A 6,154-nucleotide genomic window follows, 5' to 3' on the forward strand; every position below is an offset into this window, starting at 1 on the left:
TAATCTCAATAGCAGTATGAGATTGTGTGAGTAATTAAGTGCTTTCTCTGGGGTTTTGTGGCTTGGTGTTTTGGATATGTAACAAGATCATGGATCTGGGATGAGAACAGAATACCCTTCTACTCTTGTTTATCAGAAAATTCAGCCTTGATTATCTTTACCTTAAATGTTCGACTTCAGGCATGTGCCCTCTGAAATCAATGTCAGAACTCTCCTTGGCACCAAGCAGAAGCAGCAATAAGTCAGCTGATGGCACTGCTCCTGCAGTAGGGTTGTGCCACTAGATTAGAGAATCCCTAAATTGGACAGGTCTGCCCTGTGTCTGGCCGTCACTTGGCAGACACCAGAGTGCTAAGTTTAGCTTTGTATTGATTGTAATTTGCTGTGGGATGCTGGGTAGGGAGGAAGATCTAGAAATGGAAGATTATAATGTATTATTGCATTTACAGTATTGATAGTATTGCAAATCGTTCTCTGACTTCTACAGGAATATTTTGGGCACAGACATAAAAATAACCAAAATAACAGCCCTGTTCATCATTTAGAGAGCCAGAAAAAGTGTTAAAAGATATGTTGTGTAATAGAGTTTTTTTTCATAAGTTGGGCATAGTTTAAGATCTCTGAACTCAATTTTTTTTCTAACTGCATTTCACATGAACCAAATTCTATGAATTTGCATTAATAGATTTTTTTTTGAAAGCAACCGTTGGTAAGAGATGAAGAATTACAAAGCATTTGTAATTACTTGAAGAAGAATCTGAAAATGCCGGAGTACTTAACTTTGCTTAAATAAAGAATGTGTTTCTGAAGAGCAGTGGAAAACAACCTTCTAAGTTTCCATAAGACTTTCCAGCAGCTCTATAGCTGTAAATGCGTAGACCAGGAAAAGGGCAGAGTTATACCAGTAGGGTATGAATACTAGAGATTTTTGGTAAGGCATATGATTCAGGTGAAATTATGTGGGCTTTCCTTTCAATTGAAGTATAAAGGCTAATATTCTGTCATGGGGATGATAAGGCTGGGGATAACCACTTTAACTTGATTGCATAAATAGTAATCCAAATATGGATATGAATCCTAACATCTGCATTGGAAAATGTAGGTGAGGGTGATGACAGAAAACATTAACTGTGCAGTTCAGTAGAGAGATAAGCAAACTGCGTAGATGTTGTTTCTTTGCCTAGGTACTTCACTTCACCAAGACTGAAGTAATTTCCCAAAGATGCAGAACTGCTTTACAATTCCATTTGAAAGAAAATTTTAGAAGTTAAACTAAGCACAGCCCAGTACAAGCCCCATTTTAAACCGTTTTTTGTTATTTCTTTCTTTCTTTCTTTTTTTTTTTTTTCCTTGACAGTCCCTATTTACTGCAGGGTGAGGAAGTCTAAGGAACTTGTTACTTTATAGGGCAGCTGTTCATTCACCTGTAGGGCTTTCAACTGCTCCGACCCTGAGTACACAGCAATATGATCACATCTGCACAATACTGCATACAGAGGATCTTTTCCAGCTGGGGCTGATCAGGCATAAGTTACCCTTAGAAACCCATGCTGGTTGTTCCCATTCAATTTCAGGTCCTTCATGTGTGTGGATATGGCTTTCAGGAGATTTTTTTCTTCTATTTTCCAGGAAACTGAGGTTAGGATGACTACTCTATTCTTCAAGTCTTCGTTCTTGCCCATATGAAAGAATGATATTATGATTGCCTTATTCCAGATGTCAGGAGCTGCCTTTGATTGTTGTGACCTTTTGAACATGACAGAGAGTGGCCTTGTGATGACTTTGGCCAGCTCACATAGCATTACTTGTGCCCACAGCCTTCTAGCCTATAAATTAAATTTACTGAAGAGGTCCCTAAGTCCATTTCTCTTTGTGTGTAATGCTTCCCTCCTGCAGAGTCTTACAAGTCAGATTGCATATGTATAACCTTTATCAGTAAGGGCTGAAGCACTGAAAGCACTGAGTACCTCATCTTACTCCCCATCACTCTGTCCTCTGCCCTCTTGCTCTGTGTGTCCATGTTTTCCTTTGTTTTACTTTTGCTGATATTTGCTCTTGAAGATTTTATTCTTGTCTTTCAGCTCACTTACTAGTTTCCACATCAGTTGAGCTTTGGCCTGTCTTATTGCATCCCTGCAGACTTGGGCAGGACTTTGATAGTCCACTTGGCTTGCTCATTCCTGCTTCCACACTACAGAGCTCCAAGGACTTGTATAGCTAATACAATGAATTGTTGTGTACTGTAGAAGCTTTCTTTGTGGTACCAATACCATTTTCTAGGATCAACTCTAATCATTTCTGGTTACCCTGTAAGTGAGTCTAGGTGCTGCTGTCCTGTGATCATTGCCATCTTGTGATCAGCCTCTACATAACTTAAGGTTAAATTCCAGTCTAAAAACCAGGAGGTGTTGTTTTCCTTATGGTGAATATTAAGTAGCTAATTAGCAAATAGTTGATAGCTAGAACAATCAACTGAACAAATGTTAGTTTTATGTGTGAGTTGCTGACCTTTTATCTGGACACCTCTTTCCAGATGCGTGGGTCAAATGATGTTAAGTTCTTTGTAAGGAGGATAAATTGGATTAGTTGGAAGATTCTAAGAAAGCATGAAGGTATACATCAAGCACATATACAGCACAGACTATATAGGATGAAACTGGTGGAACATACAGTATTCACATGCCAGATGTTAACTATGCATTATACATAATAAGGCCTCCTTTCCTTGTAGTGGTATTCAACAACAAGAAAGAGTCTTAAGTGTTTACGTGCTACAGTAATGGAAGCCCACTGTGCTATTTCAGAAGGGGAAAATGGATGGCCGTATATGAAGTAGAGAGTGAAGAAACCTTCAGAGATATAAAGGAACTAAGCACTGTCAAACATGGTTTTGAAATAAAATATTTCCACCCTCCCCCAACATTTTCCAGGGTTTTTCCACTCAGATAATGTAGATGCTTAAGGTACAATAATAACATCTTTAGAAGATTGTTAGATTATATGAAAGAGGAAATAGTAATATACGTACAGAGAGATACTGAGAAAGAGGGTATGTGGTTTGAGTCAGAAATCCTCTGATCTCAAAAGAAGCAGATGATGCAGATAAAACACAGGCTTCACTGGCACAGCTAGCAGGGAACTTTTATGTGTACATAAAGCAATTATAAAAGGTGTTTGATTTTTGAATTAAAGGAGCCAATTAGTTCTTTTTTTTGACTAAAAATATATATTTCTACTTTTTTTTTTTTTCAGCAGACAACAAAACCAAAATGAAGCCTGGTAGAAGTCATTGACTTGAAAAAGCTTTTAGTACGTTTTAGTGCAGTAATTCCAGTGTGAAAATTCCCCTGACACTGAGATCCATTTCAAAGAAGACGACAAAGATACTAGTTTCAGAAAGTTCCCCTGATTCTGGAGTAGAATTGATCATTAAAAAGAATACTGGAGGCATAGATTGCTTGACACCCTACATGAGTGGCACAATGGCTGTAGCTGTGGTGAACCTTTGCTGTGGGGTTATCCCTTGCAGGATTGTTTGTTGGTTTTGCAAGCATATTTCCCTTGAAAACAGGAAGAGGTCAAGAAATGCCAGCAACAAGTAACTGACCATGACACGGAACAAAGAGCACTGGGTCTGTGATACACTGGAGAGCGCTGAAGTCTCTGTTTGTTTTTCGCTGTTGTAATTGCACTGTTGTATTACACAACATATTTAGCTTTTGGTCTCATGTGGGATCAGCTTTCAAGGAGGTTTCTGCAGCATAACAGCTTCCCATGGGGAATGATTTCAAAGGGCAACTCCAGGATATAGATATAAGAGAGTTGCTGATCTTAACATGTTTTTCTAGTGATTATTTCTGAATAACCATGTTTTAGAGTACTAAGACTCATTTAGCAAACAATGTTTACCTAGAGGTAAACACTGCAATCTATCTAATATTCCTTAATTTCTTGTAATCTCTCAAAAATAATTGTCATTACTTCCAGATGTTATTTAACCATTTTAAATAAAAATTATTATTGATAAAGCACAGTGGTTGAGATACAATTAAATTGACTGGTGGGGGTGAAGAAATCTGGCACGTAGAAGTTCTTGGAGACTGTTTTATGAGACCTGGAGTTCAAGGTTATTGTCCTGGCACATACTGAAAGGGGCATGCCCTGCCATAGATGTTTGGCAGCATTTTAAAGTTTTGACAATGCTTCATTTGTATTTATGTGAGCATGGAAGTAGGTCAGTCACCACAATAAGTCCTGCTCATGGAATACATAAGTAACTCCATGATTTTTCAACCTCTCAGCTATTGTCAATCTATCCATATTCACTAAGGGAGATGCCCAAGATTGACTTGCGCTTCCAATACCAAGAAATACCAACTCTGTTATATGATTTTGAATAAAGGTTAGCACCAAGATTTTAAGCTGCATGAACATCCTTAGCAGACTTTGGTAATACTTCCTTTGTTATTCTGTAATGTACTTTGAACTGTTATCTGTGGTTATTTTCTTGGACAAGTTCCAGAAATCAAAGGACAATAGGACGTGTTCTGATAGACCTTGATAATTACCAAGGCAAAAGCTCATTTATTCTGAGCTTACAGCTTTCTTATGCTTTCATGCGTACTCTTCTGAGGGGAGAGGATTTAAAAAAAAAAAATGCTTTTGGATTGAAACACCTTGCCCGTTCCACACTAGACATAAGCTGCCAAACTGAATATATCTCTTGAATGTATCAATTCAAGAATTTTTATGTATTCTGTTAATATGAACAGCCTTGATAGTTTGTTACTCAGCTGTTTTGGAGCATTTCAGGTAGAAACAGCTCTGCAAAAAAAAACCTTTGATATAATAAATCCAGAGGACTTTTGCTGTAGTTCGTGCTGCAAAAAGATATTTCAAAAATCATTTTCTCCAAAAATTCATAAGTAAAATATGCCTTTATTATTGGCAAACAGTACAGCAGATAGATGCTTTACTAGTAGTTGGCATTTCTTTCTTTCCTTTCCTTACTCTTTGCTTTTCTTTTTTTTATTTTTGCCAAGACTGATTCTTTAATTCCAAGAAAGAAGTGGTATCTTGTAGAAGCAGAGAAGATTAATTTGTTTAGACAGACAACAAGGAAATTCTCTCCAAAGAAACAGTATATGTTGAAGAGCGTATTAAGAAACCGAACTCTTCAGAAAGTAGGAAACTCTCCAAATTCATGATAAAGGGTGAAATGTACTCCTTTGCATGGGAACAAGAAGTCAGTTCTGAGTCATCCAGCTCATTATATTTCTCTGACTTTTCTTTTTACTAATAGTAATCAGAAACAAAGCTACATGAAGGATGGTGTGGACTTTGGGAGGTTATTGGGTAGATGCTTGATTTAAGGAGGTTTTTCGCTCATGCAAACTGTGCCTCTCTGTGATAGATGACACAGAATGGCAACGCTGTAACCAGAAGCATTTTTTACCACCACTCCAAAGCATGGAGAGGCTTTTCTGCTGCTGTGAAATCATGAATTTCAGTTGCTGAGATTACGATCTGTGGGACGCACTAAATGGGATGTAAACCACAATGCTGATGTTAGCTGGCTGCTCGGCTGAAGTGCCTTACGCAGCGGCTAATCACCTGCTTCTGAGAAGAGAGGAGGTACGCGGAGAGTTTGTTTTTCCTATAAATTGATCTCTGATCCTTTCATCCCTCAGTATAGCTGTACTTGTTTAGTCTACTGAGGCCTCTCAGGGCTAACGCATAATGAAGTGCAATTGCATAAGGGTGTTTGTAGCCACAGCAGTGTTGTTAGCTGAGTTCTTTAATGGATTTGGGTAAAACCTCGCTCAGCAAATAGCACATTGAAAACAAATATTCTCTTTGTTGTCTTAGGATATACTGTCCCTGTCACTGTACTGCATTTGTTTTCAAAACAGACCCACTCATGGTCGCATTTTGGTCTTTGAACTTTGAGCTGACCAGTTGTCAGATATTGGTGGTTCAGTGTGAACTTTAGCACAGAAACAGGCCAACAGATTTGAAATACAGAGAGTAGGTGAGCTGCACTGGTGGGCAAACCATGTGGCAGTTTTTTAATTTATTTGTAGTTTTACTAAAAGGAGAGGTTGGGTGGAAAATAGATTAAGGAAATACTGACAGAATGTAGTCCTTTTGAGCT

General features: G+C 38.1%; 1 long non-coding RNA gene across 1 annotated transcript in view; it reads left to right on the plus strand.

The window, feature by feature from the left end:
* LOC109367577 overlaps positions 1–3,498 on the plus strand; it is an 8,656-nt gene extending 5,158 nt beyond the window's left edge. Inside the window, exon 3 of the long non-coding RNA XR_002114774.2 lies at positions 3,253–3,498. This is a non-coding gene — a long non-coding RNA (uncharacterized LOC109367577). The remainder of the gene's footprint in view (positions 1–3,252) is intronic.
* Positions 3,499–6,154: the final 2,656 nt, after the last annotated feature.

The sequence above is a fragment of the Meleagris gallopavo genome, chromosome 4 (genome assembly GCF_000146605.3).
Source record: "Meleagris gallopavo isolate NT-WF06-2002-E0010 breed Aviagen turkey brand Nicholas breeding stock chromosome 4, Turkey_5.1, whole genome shotgun sequence".
Taxonomy (NCBI): Eukaryota; Metazoa; Chordata; class Aves; order Galliformes; family Phasianidae; genus Meleagris; species Meleagris gallopavo.